Source organism: Carlito syrichta, unplaced genomic scaffold (genome assembly GCF_000164805.1).
Source record: "Carlito syrichta isolate Samal-C Ts95f unplaced genomic scaffold, Tarsius_syrichta-2.0.1 Scaffold301739, whole genome shotgun sequence".
Lineage (NCBI taxonomy): Eukaryota > Metazoa > Chordata > Mammalia > Primates > Tarsiidae > Carlito > Carlito syrichta.
Window position 1 is genome coordinate 195,894 of NW_007245835.1, and position 16,687 is coordinate 212,580.

Sequence of the window (16,687 nt, forward strand, 5' to 3'; positions counted from 1 at the left end):
ATAACACTTTGAAAAGTGATACACACTTGACCTAAACACATATGGCAAAAGAAGTTCTAGGCCACAACGGCATGTAGCCCACTCTGAATTAGTCTCATGAGATCAATGCAAAGCTTCCTAGAACTGATATCAGTTTTTTTTTCCTGCTTTCTAGAGGGGTATACAATACCATTTCTAGTTGCAATGGTTCATATGTTTAAAATTTTACATTTCCACAAATTCTATTTCCGCATCAGGGGTACAAGTGCATGTGTATTACATGGAGATATTATTGCATAGTGTTGGAGATTGAGTTTCAGGTGACCCATTTCCCAATAGTGAACATTGTTCCCAATAGGTAATTTTTCAACACTAACCCTTTCTACCTTCCGCCTTTTAGTATCCCACAATTTCTATTATTTCCATCTTTGTGGTCATTTAGCTCCTGCATGCAAGTGACGACCATATAATGTTTGGTTTTCTGTTTCTAAGTTAGTTCACTTAGAATGATGTTCTCCAGCTCCATCCATGCTGCTGCAGAGGACAAGATTTCACTCTTTCTTATGACTGTGTGGTATTCCATGGCATATGTATATCATATTTTCTTTATTCAGTCAATCATTGATGGGCGTACAGGTTGGTTCCATAATTTTGCTATTGTGAACAGTGCTGCAATGAATATATGAATACAGGTATCTTTTTAATGTAACTTCTTTTTCTTTGAGTAGATCTCTAAGAGTGAGATTGCTGGGTTGAGTGGTAATTCTATTTTTAATTCTTTGAGAAATCTCCATATTGTTTTCCATAGAGGTTGAACTAGTTTACAATCTCACTAACAGTGGATGAGTGTTACCTTTTCTCCACATCCATCCAACATCTACTGTTCTTTGATTTTTTAAAATTGCTATTCTGACTGGTGTTAGACGACTGATGTTAAGATGATATGATATGTCATTATGGTTTTAATCTGCATTTCTCTGATTAATGATGTTGAATATTTTTTCATATGTTTGCCAACAGCTTGTTGGTCTTCTTTTGAGAGGTGTTTGCTTGTGTACTTTGCCTACCTTTTGGCGGTTATATTTTTAAGTGTTAAGAAATAATCTATCTTTTTTCTCACCCTTTATGTCACTCAATGACAAGACCCCTGTAAATAATCCCTGAAAATATTACTTTAATATAAGACTTGGATTTTTAAAAATTTACATTAATTTCATATACTGAGGCATGGAAACAAATTTAACTATTGAAACATATTTTATTGTGCTATTTTTTGCAAATTTTTTCTGATAGCTCTGAAATTATCTCAAAATAAAGAATTTTTAAAAATAAACATCATAGTGTAGAGAAAATGAGAGAGACAATTTTATAATACATTTAAGTGGCATTGACTACTTTGAAATGTACTGTACTGGATTTAGTCAGAGTAGTTATCTACAGTATGTATACTAAACTATATTGGACATGTTCTAAATAAACTTTTGGAGAGTACACAAAAAGTAGCAAATTCAAAACAGATATGTTTGTTTTTGGTGCTTTTTGTATGTTTCTTTGTGTCTTTGATACTTATTGGAGACATTAAAATACCCCTAGACCACATTAACTCAAAAATTACAAAACTGACTCTAATCATCTTTGCTTCTGTGGACTTGATGATAATAAGCAAATGCTGTACAGTTATTTACACTGCATTGACTTCTAAATTAGAGTAGAAAGAAAGAAAACTACCATTATCCAAGTGGGAAAAAAATGACCTGGTAGCAAAATGCAATTTTCTATTAAAAATTATAATTTTTGTATCACCATAAAATCCATTTCAAAGATGCCATGATCTTTGAATCACCTGCCCTGTGCTGTCAGATATGATGAAAATTGAACCAGCTTAATCGCCGTTTTCCTGCACAATGAGTTTAAAAAACAATAGAATGTAGTTCTTTCCATTGCTCCTGTTGCAGGATGCTCTGGCATTTGGCAATAAAGCCTGTGTGCTAACGGGGGTGGTAATTTGATGTACTGTATCCACCAGATGTGAAGCTTGTTGTGTTTGACTTTTCAGCCAAATCTGGAAGATTATTCATAGGAAATTAGATTGTAAATGCAGATAGGATTTTTAATATTCCTGCTGTCCACATTTTTCCAATTGTATAATGGGATGATAAGTAAGCTTGGGATGGCACAGTCCTTACTCATCATCATATAGACAACCTTGAAAATAAGAGAGGAAGAAATCATTTCTGCCCTCTGTGCATCCCTGAGGAGAGGAAGGAGGGTGCAAATGGGTTTGCAAAATGGCTCCTGTTACCCCATGCTGGCTGTGTAATCACTTTGGTAGTGCTCTTGCATAATTGTCTTCTGCTCTAAGAAGGATATCTAGGAATTATGCCTTATCTTCTCAAATTTTTAACTGTGTCACAATCCAGGGAGAAGTAATGCAAAAGTATGATGGTGGCTGTGAAATTAACTACGAACTTTATTTTCTGCCCTGCCAATCTTTTTCTGACCCAACTTGCCTGAGTCCCCCATTATAACGACCTTTAGATGGAGTGATGGGAAATATTTTCCAGACTCAACAAGACTACATGTTAATCATGCAGTCGTTAGCCACATTATCTGTGTTTAGTTCTTATGGAGATGCAACCTTATTCAGTTCTACTGTCTTTGTCATATGGTGTAGGTAGGTATTGAATTATACTTTTAATACCAAGTTTGTTCTAGCACAGTTTACTGTATTTTATTAATTTCTAAATTATCTAATTATTTTTAAAGTTTATAACTCCTCCTGTTGAACATACACAGTTGAATTGAACATTGTTACTTTTGAGATTCTTACTCAAAATTTGTTATATTTTCCTTTTTCCCCCTCTTTGACAAATTAAAGGATAGAAACATAATGCAAATTCCTTCTGTAGCAAGAGTGTGATTGTCCTACCAATGCTCTTTTTTTTTCTCCTGGATCCAGGTAATCCCGATTTGTAGGTAAGCATATAATTGTCTGAAATAAAGACTACATTTCCAAGCCTCCTATACATCTATCTAGGTATAAGCCTGTAACAATTCTTGTCATTGGGGTATAAGCAGAAGTGTTGTTTAGTAGCTTTTATGATTCTCCTTAATCAATAGCAAGGATATGCCTTTTTTTCATTCTGTGTCCCTTCTTTAATCCCGTTCCCTGGGAAGAGATATGTGTAAAATGTACCATTTGGAATCATATGGATTGGGTCCTGAGAAATTGTTGAGTAGAGTGCTCAAAAACACTTGGTTTCCTCAAGATTGGGAAAGCAAATACTAGCTCTAGATTGTCTACCTCTTGTAGATTCTGTGGGGGTAGCTGCTACACGACTTCTGAGCTCTTTATGGTACAGAGCTAAAATTGGAACTAAAACTGGTCTATACCATCCTTTCTCTCTAGATTACAGAGAAAATGGTATTGGAAGCAAGGAAACAGAGTAGATATATAGTAATGGAATGTAAATACAGTTCAGACATTTTCTGGACTTGACCGACTTACAAGTGAAAGATGCTCTGGTCTTGTTTTTAGGAGGTTGTATCAGAAAATAATCAGTTCCAAATAATTCACTTTGTGGTTTGATTATTTAAATTCCAAAGTGAGTAGTAGCATTTGTGGCATTCTAACATATATTTTATAAATAGTTTTTAATTTGGTAGACTGATTCTGTTTATTCCATTTTTCTTGATAACCTTCTTTTGGGCCTTACTGCTATCATATTCTAATTTAAAACAGTTTGCTTTCTAGGTATGCTGAACAACTGCAATCTGATAAGTTTGTAAAAGTTACTACTGCAATTCAGTACCCATTGCATGTAGAAGGAACCACCATCCCTGGGGAATCTCTTGGGAAAAGGCAGAAGAGATCAGCTGTTTTTCGACACCCAGCACCTGGTCCACACCACTACCTATGGCAAAAAGTCAGTCACTGGCAGCAGGGACCGTGGAGAAAGCACGAGGAAGAAATCTGGAACTGAGCCCCACCAGAGGTAAAAACATGGACTGCCACTACTTTCTTTCTCCCAGGAGTGGGCAAATACTTGCTTTATCTCACCCAATTCTGAGCAGCCTGCATCCTAAGCAGTCTGCATCCTGAGACTGAGTAGTGAGCTCCATACCTCTCAGAAATTGACCATCATTTGCCCAGAGAGGATGCTCCAAATGCATGATACTGGAGAGATGGATGCCCTACCCCACACTGGACCAAACACAGGTGCATGCGATCAGAGTGGGAGACCTAGCAGCAGAAAATTTGGGAGCTTTGTCTGGGAAGATCTGCTGGAGTGAGCTGAACACTGGCAATGAGGACCATGGAAGAAATGCAAGGAGGCAGCCTGAGGCAAACTTTCAAGGAAGCAGTGAGGAAATCCCTCCCTGAGCCTGGACATGGTTCCAGAGCCTTGCCACCAGGTCCCAATATCCAGAGACTGGCAATTGCTGGGAAGGAAGCAATAGCTCCTGGCAAAGAACCTGAGCAGACTCTCTAATGCCGGGCAAAGAAGGGCTCCCATACAGCCTTTACAGAACAGAGCACTGCATCTTGACACCAGGTGTTGTTCTATGAATTGCATTGGTGTTGACTATTGCAACCTCAGAGAACGTTGACCTCAGTGCACAAGCCTTGGTGGGTAACATCAGAAGTGGAACTCCAAACAATCCGCCCTCCACTCTGAGTCAACTACTGGGTGACAGACACAGAAAGTAGAACTGACCGAGAGGAGGCTGGTGGAGTTATTGGTTAGTTTGTTTGATTATCTCATTTGGTTGCTTTGTTTGTTGGCTGTTTTTCTCTTTTCTTTTCTTCTTCTGTTTCTCTTTCTTTGCTCTTTCTCAGTTTTTTTGTGCATTTTTTCTTTTTCTATTTTTATTTTCCTTTCTCCTCCTTTCCCTTTTTAAATCTCCTCCTCCCCTCTCTTTTTCCTCTTATATCCTGTCTTGGACTCAGTGGCTATGCAAGCATACCCACTGTAAAGTCATATTGTGCAGAGATGGAGAGTGAGTCCCAGGTGGTCCATTCACCAGACAACAAGCATTATGACCTGCCAATATGTTCTCAATCCTTGCAGCCTCCCATTCCTTAGTAAGCGTTCAAAACTGTAAAGAGACCCCACAATGCCCCACCCCCAGCACTACTTAATATTTGAACAAACCTGGAGCCTGGGCACATGGAAGGACAAAGGTAGAGCAAATATCAGAAGTGACTTCTTCTGAATTTTCCACTGAGAAACAGAATTAAAGAGAAAGATAGGAGAAGTGCTACAAATGAAGAAAAACCAATGAAGAATGGCTGGTAACCATCAGAGCCCTAGCAAAGAGACAGTGCTAGAAAGAACAGCTACTCGGGCACAAAAAAATGGCTATATCTGGGAAAACAGTGCCCAGAGGAACTTATAGAGATCAGAAAATCACTGGATAGAATGTAAAAAAATCAAGAAATGCAAGGGCTAAAACTAAATAAAATTGCAACAGATGTGGACAAACTCAAGAAAGCGTACTTAGAAATAATAAAAATAAAAAACTCCACCCAAGAAATAAGCAACAAATGACAAGCACAGGAAACAGAATTGACCAAGTGAAAGAAAGAATCTCAGAGATGAAGACAAAAATATAGAATTAACTCAATCTATTAAAAATATAGAAAAAAACCTTAAGAAGAAAAAAGAAATTCTTCAAGTTTTGTGCAATTTTTATCAAGAAACCAAACCTAAGTCTGATTATAATACTTGAAATAGAAAGAGAAACAGAAAACACCCTGGAGCAAATATTGCATGAGGTCATTCAAGAAAACTTTTCTCATCTGGCCAGAGAGATGACTATACAAGCACAGAGAGTCAAAGAACCCCTGCAAGACATTTTATGAGAAGAACAACTCCTAGATATATAGTAATTCATCACACAAAATAGGTTTAAGAGAAAAAAAATCCTAAAGGCAGCAAGGGAAAAAAGTCAGACTACCTACCAGGAGAGACCAATCAGAATTGGTGCAGACTTATCTGCAGAAACACTACAGGCCAGAAGGAATTGAATCTCAATCTTTAATGCTCTCAAAGATGAACAATTTAAACCAAGAATTTCCTACACAGCCAAGATAAACTTCATAAGTGATGGAGAATTAAAATATTTCTCAGACATCCAATCCCAAAGAGAATATGCTGCTTTGAGACCAGTTCTACAGGACATGCTTAAAAAGGTGCTGTGCACAGAAAAATAAACAAATAAATAAATAAACAAACAAAAGAAAGACCACATACTTCATAAGATTACAAACAAACACAGAAACAGCAGAACACACAGCACACCCACAAATATGAAAACACACTCATAAATGAACACAAATGCTAAAAGAAAACAAAATAGTCTTATATGAGCCTTATATGATGGGGATAAACTCTCACATTTCAATAATCAACCTGAACGTGAATGGATTAAATGCACCACTAAAAGTCATAGAATGGAAAATTGGTAAAAAAAAAATATGACCCAGTAATTACTATCTTTAGGAAACTCACCTCACCACAAAGTACACCCACACACTCAAAGTTAGAGTATAGAAAACAAATTTTCAGGTGAGTGGATCACAAAAGGAAGCAAGAGTAGCAATCTTAATATCAGACAAAACAACCTTTAAGCTATCAAAAAATTTTTAAAAATATGGAAAGACAGTACATAGTGTTAAAAAGTTCTATCCATCAACAAGAAATATCAATTGTAAACATATATACAACCAACACAGGAGCATACGTTTTTATAAAGCAGCTACTAAAAATGAAAATATTAACTCTAACACTATCATAGCTGAAGAACCAAATCCCTGACTAACAACCCTAGATTGATAATTGAGGACAAAAATTGACAAAGAGACCTGGAACTTTAACTTGACACTTGATCAAATTGACTTAGTAGTTACCTACAGAACATGTCACCCAACAACCATAGAATACATTCTATTCATCAGACATGGAAGGTACTCCAGGGTTGACCTCATCCTTGGCCATAAATCAAGTATAAACAAATTTCACAAGATTGAAATCCTGCCATGTACCTTCTCAAACCATGGTCTAACAAAAACAAATATCACCACCAATAAAATTCTTCCAAAAGCCATTAAACAGCATGATACTGAACAACTGGATCAACACAGAAATCAAAATATTTAAAATTAAAAATTAAAAAATTTCTGGAAACAAATGAAAATGAAGAAACATTGTACCAAAACCTCTGGGATGCCATGAAAACAATACTAAGAGGGGAATTATATCTATATGAACACACATCAAGAAAATAGAAAGATCATAAGTGAGCAGCCTAGCAAATCACCTAAGCAGTTGGAAATATAAGACAACCAAAATCCAAACTTCAGCAGAAGAATCCAGATCTTCTGCTGAAAGTAAAAGCCCAAACATAGGACATAGAAGACAAAAATACCATAGAAAAAAATCAACAAAACAAAAAACTGGTTCTTTGAAAGGATAAACAAGATTGTTGGACTCCTAGAGAGAATGACTAAGAAAAACAGAGGAAAAAGTCCAAATAAGCACAATCAGAAATGCAAAAGATTAGGTCACAACTGTCCCTGAAGAAGTACAAATGATTATCAGAGATTACTATGCACACCTGAATGGGAAAAAACTTGATAATCTAAATGAAATGAAAGACTTTCTGACATCATAAAACCTCCCAAGTTTAGAACAAGAAGAAATTGAGATTCTAAATAAACCAGTAACAACTGAGAAAATTATCTGTTGTAAGGAAACTACCTACAAAATAAAAGTTCTGGACTAGATGGATATCAGCAGAATTCTACAGACCATACAATAATGAGATTTTACCAATTCTATTGAAAGTATTCCAGGCAAGCAAGAAAGATGGAACTCTCCCCAAATCATTTTATGAAGGTAACATCACATTGATACCCAAACCAGGCAAAGATCCAACAAAGAAAGAGAACTAATGACCAGTATTCCTGATGAATATAGATACAAAAATTCTCAACAAGATTCTAGTAAATTGGATCAAAAACACATCTTAAAAATCATCTGTTATGACCAAGTAGGCTTCATTCCTGGGATGTAGGGCTGGTTCAACATCCACAAAACCACAAATGTAATTAAACACATCAACAGATATAAAAACAAGAACCACATGATTATATCAGTAGATGCAGAAAAGACTTTCAACAAAATCTGTCATCCATTCTTGATTAAAAACCCTTAAACACCTATGTGTAGAGGGAACATACCTCAAAATAGTAAGTGCTATCTATGATAAACCCACAGCCAACATATTACTAAATGGACAGAAATTGGAAGCATTTCCCCTGAAAATTGGAACAAGACAAGACTGTCCACTTTCACCCCTCCTGTTCAACATAATGTTGGAAGTCCTAGCTAGAACAACCAGACAAGGGATATCCAAATAGGTAACGCAGTAGTTAAATTATCCCTCTTTGCTGACTATATGATTTTATACATAAAAAAAGTTCCAGAGAATCTGCCAAAAACTTCCTTTAGTGATAAAGGGCTTTGCAAAATCTCAAGGCACACACATACACACACACACGCACACAAAAACTATTCAAAAGAAAGTTGTATTCTTATATACTAAAAACAGTCATTGAACCAAATAAAAAGCACAATCCCATTCACAATAGACACTAAAAATGCAGTATGTTGTCATCTTCCTAAACAGAGAAGTGAAAGATCTTTATAATGAAAACTAAAAAAAAATGCTCAAAGAAGTCAAGGATGACACAAACAAATGGAAAAATATTCCATACTCATGGACTGGAAGAATCAACATTGTTAATTTGTCCTTCTTACCAAAGGCAGTCTACAGATTCAACACTATACCTATTAAATTACCAACATCATTCTTCTCAGACTTAGAAATAATAATACAGAAATTCATATGGAAACAAAATGACCATGAATAGACAAAACCATCCTTAGCAGAAGAAACAAAGTGGGAAGTATCACACTTTCAGACATTAAACATTATTATAAGGCTATAATAATCAAAATAACCTGGTATTGGTACAAGAATAGGCATATAGACCAAAGGAACAGGATAGAGATTCCAGAAGGAAAACCTCAATTTCTCAACCAACTTATCTTCAACAAAGCTTCCACCAACAACCAATGGGGAGAGGAGAACCTATTCAGTAAATCGCATTGGAAACACTGGCTGACCACGTGCAGAAGAATGAAACAGGACCACTACCTGTCACTGTACACAAAAATCAATTCCAAATGTATTAAAAACCTAAATGTAAAACCACAAATTGTAAGCATCTTAGAAAATTTAGGAGATACCCTTACAGAAATCAGAATAGGAAACCAATTTCTGGTAAAAATCCTAAAAGCCCATGACATAAGATATAAGATTGACAAGTGGGACCTCATTAAACTGAAAAGCTTCTGCAAAGCAAAACAAAAACAAACAAATAAAAACCATAAAGAGAGTGGGGAGAAAGCCTACAGAATGGGAAAAAATATTAGCCAACTGCATATCTAACAAATGCCTAATGTCCAGGATCCACAAGGAGCTCAAATGTACCAAAAGGAAAAACACAAACAGCCCCATTAAAAAGTGGAAAAAGACATGAATAGATATTTCTCAGTAGAAGATTTATGAGCAACCAGCAGACACATGAAAAAGTGCTCAGCCTCACTAACCACCAGAGAAATGCAAATCAAAAGCACATTGAGATACCACCTAACTCCTGTAAGAATGCCATCAAAGATAAAACAAAAAACAACAGATAGTGGTGAGGATGTAGAGAAAAGGGATGCTTCTATCTGTTGGTGGAAATGCAAACTAGTTCAACCTTTATGGGAAACAATGTGGCAATTCCTAAAAGTACTAGAAATTGACCTTCCATATGATCTAGCAATCCCTCTTGTGGGAATATACTTGGAGAATCTTAAATCACTCTGCAAAAAAGATACCTGCACATGCAGGTTTATTGCAGGACTATTTACAATAGCAAAAACATGGAACCGACTGTATTACCTATCAAAACTGGACTGGATTTAAAAAATGTGGTACATATAAACTGTAGACTTTATGCAGCCATAAAGAAGAACAAAATTATGGATTTTGCAGCAACTCTGATGGATTTAGAGTCTATCTTACTCAGTGATTTATCACAGAGACACAGAATTGAGTATCACATGTTCTCACTCATAAGTGGACCCTGAACATTCATCATGATACTATAAAAAAGAGATTGGCAGTAGTCAGAAACTGCCAGGGGAAGAAGAGGGGGACATATAATATCAATAAGGGTAACTGATCTCAAGCCAGGCAAAGTAGAGACCAATGGTAGGCCAAAACTGTACTAGTACGATGACCACTTGTATATCTAACCCTGAGTTGTAGCCCACATCTTTAAAGAAAAATTTTAAAACAAACCTCCTAGAACTAACTAACTAACTAAAATGTACTACTATTTTTGCACTATTGTTTTTGGTATATCTTTTTTTGTCCCCTAGTGTTCTCTTTTCATTTAAGCACTTGTTAATTAATACCCTATGAAAGAGTTTTGAGAGGTAACTTTTTATTTTTTAATCTTTTATTTTTAAGATGTGGGATAAAATTCAGGGTTAGGTATATAAATGTTCATTATGCAGCTACCCTTGTTGATGAGGTGTGCTCTCCCTCTTCCCTGGTAGTTTCCCACTATTGCCAATACCTTTTTTTATATTATTATGATAATTATTCAAGCTCTGCTTATGAGTGAGAACATGTGGTAGTCAGTTCTTTGTTTCTGTGATAGATCACTCAGTATTATAGACTCTAAGTCTATCCAAGTTGCTGTGAAGTTCATAATTTTATCCTTTTTTATAGCTGCATAATATTCCATTGTGTACATGTGACACATTTTTTTACCCAATCCTCTTTCAATAGGCAGCATGGTTGGTTTCATGTTTTTGTATTGTAAATAATGCTGTAATAAACATGCGTGTGTAGGTATCTTTTTTTAATGGAGTGATTTGAGATCCTTCAGGTATATTCCCAGAAGGGGGATTGTGGAGTTGTATAGAAGTTTGATTTTTAGATCTTTTAGGAATTTCCAAACTGTTTTCTACAGATTGTACTAGTTTACACTCCCACAAAAAGTGTAGCAGTGTTCCCTTTTCTCCACACCCTCTCCAGCATATGTTGTTTTTTGAGTTATTGATAATGGCCATCCTGACTGGAGTTAGGTAGTATCTCAGTGTGGTTTTAATTTACATTTATTTGGTGATTAGGGAGGCTGAGCATTTTTTCATGTGTCTGTAGGCTACTCTTATATCTTCATCAGAGTAGTTTCTATTAATATCTTTTGCCCAAATGGAGCTGTTTGTTTTTTTCTTTTCAGCATGTTTGAGTTCCTTGTAGATCCTAGATGTTAGGCCTTTGTCAGATATACAGTTGGCAAATATTGTTTTCCAGGCTGTGGGCTGTATCCCCACTCTCTTGATAGTTTCTTAGGCTTTGATGACGTCCCACTTGTCTATCTTTTCTCTTATGGCATGGGCACTTGGGGTTTTGATCAGGAATTGATTGCCAGTTCCAATTTCCATAAAGATGTCTCCTGCATTTTCTAAGGTTCTAATAGTTTGAGGTTTACGTTTAGGTCTTTGATTCATTTAGAGTTGACTTTTGTGTATGGTGGTGGGTAGGGTCTTGTTTTAATCTTCTGCATGTGGCCAGCCAATTTTCCCAATACCATTTACTGAATAGGTTCTCCTCTCTCTAGTGGCTGATGGTGGATGCTTTGTTGAAGATGAGTTGGTGGAGAAATTGAGGTTTTGCTTCTGGAATCTCTATCCTGTTCCATTGGCTGGTATACCTGTTTTTTACCAATACCAGGCTGTTTTGATTATTGTAGTCTTATAATAAAGTTTAAAGTCTGGAAGTGTGGCAGAAAGGTAAATTTTTAAATTCCTTTCATGTCTGAAAAATTCAGTTTTTGTCTTCACATTTTATTCATAATTTGGCTAAATATAAAATATGCAATTGCATGATGAAAATTATTTTTCTTCAGAATTCTGAAGATATTTTTCACTATTTTATAATATCTAATAAGGCTGAAAAAAGGTTACTGCTATTCTTATTTTTAATCTTCTGTAAATAGTCTGTCTCTTTCCTATTCTCCAAAGGCTTTATTGTCTTCTTATTCTGAATATTCTTACACTTCCTGAAAAAAGTGCTTTTTTGGATTCTTTTATCATTCATTCTACTTGGTACTAGGTAGTAGTTTTTAATTGAAAGATCACCTCTGAGAAAATTCTTTCTCTTATTTTCCTTATAACTGCCCCTCAATTTTCTCTATTCCTTCTTTATAGAACTTCTGTTAGATCTCTTAGACTGACAATCTATTTTTCTCACTTTTATTCTGTCTCTCTCTCTCTCTCTCTCTCTCTCTCTCTCTCCCTCTCTCTTTAACTTTGGGGTCTGGAAGATTTCCATTTTGTTATCCAGCTCAATACTTTTCACCCCAATAAGCATATTTTAATTTTAAAGTAATTCTCTGCTGCTTGATTTTATCCAGCTTTCCTTTATTGTAGAGTTAATTTTTTGTTGTTTTTTTGAGTTAGAGTCTCATTCTGTCGACTACACTGGAGTGCAGTGGCACGCTCTCGGTCACCGCAACCTCGACCTGCTGGGCTCCGGAGATCCTTCCGCCTCAGCCTTCCAAGGAGCCAGAACTTCAGGGGTGCTATCCAACCGGCTAGTTTTTGATTTATTGTGGAGACGAGGTCTCGCCAAGTTGCCTGGGCAGGTCTCGAAACTGAGGGCTCAGGCAATCCACTCGCCTCGGCCTCCCAAAGTGCTGGGATTACAGGCTGAGCCACTGAGTCAGGCAGTGAGTTAATTTTTTTACACACTTATCATGATCTTTCACTTTCCTGGCGCTATTTTTCTTTACATATTTGTGATCATATGTAATCATTTTATATTTTAGAATAAGAGCATTTATTAGTAATACCAGGTGGTAATTTGCTTATCCTGTCACTGGCAGTCTTCTCTTATTGATGTTTAAAAAGAAAGAAAGTGATTAACCTAGGAAACCCCCAAGTGATCAAAATAGGAGAGATTTTCCCTACGTGCCAAGGACCAGTCTAACCTAGTTCTATGCAGGTAGTTAGGTCAGTTTCTTTAAATATGAGACCGTTGTCTTCAGATCTGAAATTAAAATACTTGTTGCCATTAACTTATCTTCAGGGAAGCAGAGACAAAAGGAAAGTTTGGTTCCTGAACTTTGCCTGTCTTAAAAGTTATTGTCTATTTCTCATATGTCCGCTAAAATTATTAGATTCTTTGAATCCTACTCATAGGACCTTAACTGTCTTAAGTTATTTTCACTTGTTTGAATGACTTAAACAGTCAACTAGTGTCATCAACTTTAGTGCATCTTCCTGGTCTCAATATTGCAGCTCTGTGATATTTCCTTGACTCAAATTTGACCATTGATTTATTCATGCATTCAGAAGATATTTATTAAATATCTACAATTGAAATAACTATTCTACAAACTTTTTTGTTTTTGTTTTCGTTTTTTTTGAGTTGGAGTCTCACTCTGTCACCCAGGCTGGAGTGCAGTGGCTGCTCCCGGCCACCGCAGCCTCGACCTGCTGGGCTCCCACGATCCTTCCGGCTCAGCCTTCCGAGTAGCTGGAACTACAGGCGTACACTACCAAACCCAGTTAATTTTTTGATTTATTGTAGAGATGAGGTCTCACCAAGTTGCCCAGGCAGGTCTCAAATCTGCAAACTTTTTTATTACCCCCGAGGAACTTACATCCTAGCAATAATGGTGGGTTATGGACAGACAGATAATATTAAGTAAACATTTGCTTTTATATGAAATGACAATGTTGTGTGGACATGGATTATTCTTACATATACTTATAAATCTCATGGAATTCTACACAAAACCTTGACATTTTGTAAAATATTACTTTAAGAAATTTATTTTTAAAGTTTATCAGTGGTAATATATATTAAATAATTTTAAAATATTCTGTGATTATTGAGTGGAGTGTTCTGTAGGTGTCTATTAAGTTCTACTTATCACTGCATGGAAGACACTCCAAGATTGACCACATCCTTAGCCATAATTCAAGCATAAACAAATTTCACAAGATTTAAATACTGCCATGCACCTTCTCAGACTATAGTGGACTAAAAATAAATATCAAGACCAACAAAATTCCCCAAAACCCACAAAGACATGGACCGGTAAGCACAGAAATCAAAAGATTTTTGAAAATAAGTGAAACTGATGAAACATCTTACCAAAACCTCTGGAATGCCATAAAAACAGTACTAAGAAGGAATTCATATCTCCATGAACACACATCAAAAAAATGGAAACATCACAAGTTAACAGCCTAACAAATCACCTAAGGGAACTGGAAAATAAGATCCCCAAACTCTAAATTTAGCAGTAGAATCCAGATCACCAAAATAAAAGCCTCAATATAGGACATAGAAGATGAAAATATTATGCAAAAATAATTTTATTTTATTTTTTATTATAAAGATGTGGGGTACAATTCAGGGTTAGGTATACAAACATTGATTATGCAGGTACCCTTGTTGTAATTTTAAAATAAATAATAATAATATAGATGGTGACAAAACTGCCAATCATATTATAATATTATAATATATAATATTTTGAAATAATAGCATATACGACCCCTATCAAAATCAGCATGCTGATAAAAAGAAAAGGTCATAAACATATTAAATTTTTTTACTTCATCTAAGATAAAATTAGCATTTCAAATCAGTGAATATTTTTGCTAGGTGAAGCTGAAATAATTGACTTACAATTTTGGAAGAAGATAATGTTTTTGTCGCATATAACTAAAGAAAGAAACAGGTAAAAGCATGCATAGTATAATGAGATAGCTAAAAAATAAGAAAAATGTAAATTACCTTGAGAATATGAAAGATGTTTTTAAGAATGACAGAAACACAATAAAATATTTCTGGATTTGGCTACAATAAAATTGGAATGTTCTGTTCTAATTTAAACTCCAAGATAGTTCCCCTTTTTCTTTGCAGGTAGTATTCTATAATTAGCAAAATAAATAAAGACCAAATATATAAATTACTCCTCTAACACTATTGGAGATCTGAAACCCTGAATAGGTGAAAAAGCTATAAAATAAAAAGTGAGATTATGTACTAATTGAAATTAAAAAATAAAAAGACATAACTGAATATCTTAGACATACTAGAAAATACACAAGTCTGATTACAGGGCACAACACTATGAGAAAACTCCAAATCCTTTAACTATCACACTATAGTGAGGTGATTAAGTTAGTATTGGGGTCATCTTTGTGTTCTGTTTCTTTGCTGAGAGACAGAGGACATTGAACTAAATCAAGAGTAACACCAAAAAATGTCGCTTTTTTGGAAATAATATTTTGGTGATGCAAAGTGAATAAGTGAGATTCTGCATTATAAATAACTCCTATAATTGCTTTCTTTTGTCTAGAAACACAGCTGGTTCAAGCTCAAATGCACAATCTGTGTCATTTAAAAAAATGTTATTAGCCTAGAAGAAAACTCTATTTTTTTCTATATAAAGTCTCCATTGATGGCTGATCCGGAAAAAAATCCACTTCTTGTGATGTATAATCAAAAGGAATCAGGGAAGCTGACTGAAAATATCCTAAAGAAAAATTAAGAAAGGAACAGGGAAAAGAAATCCATTGCAGATAAAAACATTAGCATGAGAAATCTGTTTTTTTGTAGCTATTGTGAATGAGATTGTGCTTTTTATTTGGTTCTCTGCCTGTTTATCTAGGGTTGATAGTGGGATATTTAAGACCCCAGCTATGATAGTGTTAGAGTCAATATCTTTTTTTTTAGTTTACTTAATAGCTGCTTTATAAACGCTGGTGTTCCTGTGCTGGATGCATATATATTTAGGATGAATGTTTCTTGTTGCTGGATCAAACCTTTTATCAGTATGTAGTGTTTTTTGTACCTCAAAAGCCTTCTTCTCAGGCAGTTCTGCTGTCTGAATCTATCACTCATCACTGGCTCAGGGTGGAGTGTGGATCATCTGGGGGTTCCTCATCTGCCATACCTGCCAGGGCTTATGCACTGGGGACAATGTTCTCTGAGGTAGCAAAGAGCAGCCACAATGCAACATAGAGACAGCGCCTGGTCTTAAGATGCAGTTTTGTTGTTCCACAGAAGCTGCCCTGGAGCACTTCTCTGTCCAGGCATTAAAGAGTCTGATCAGTTTCACTGCCACCTGCTATTCCTGTCACCAAATGGGTTGATGGCTCCCTCTCCAGCAGCTACCACAGTCTCTAGACCTCAGGACCTGGTGACAACACTCTGGAGCCCAGTCCAGGCTCGAGGTAGCTTCTCTCTGCTCTTTCCTCAGGTCTCTGCCTCAGGTTCCCTCACTGCACTTCCTCTGTCACCCTCGCTGCCAGTATTCAGCCCGGTGCTGTGGTATTGAGGTTGGCAATCACTATAGCCATCTCCCTGGGAAAGGTTCTGCTGATTTCAGAAAATGGTGCTCAGATTTTGCACTCTGGGAAGTGCTAGGGTCCAATCAGAGCAGCTGTGGCACCAGCAAATTCACCAGGAGGGCCCTGGTCCCTTGCTCTTGAGTACCCACTCAGCCTCTCATACCCCCACTTACACATGGAAACACGCATAGAATTGTCTATACAAT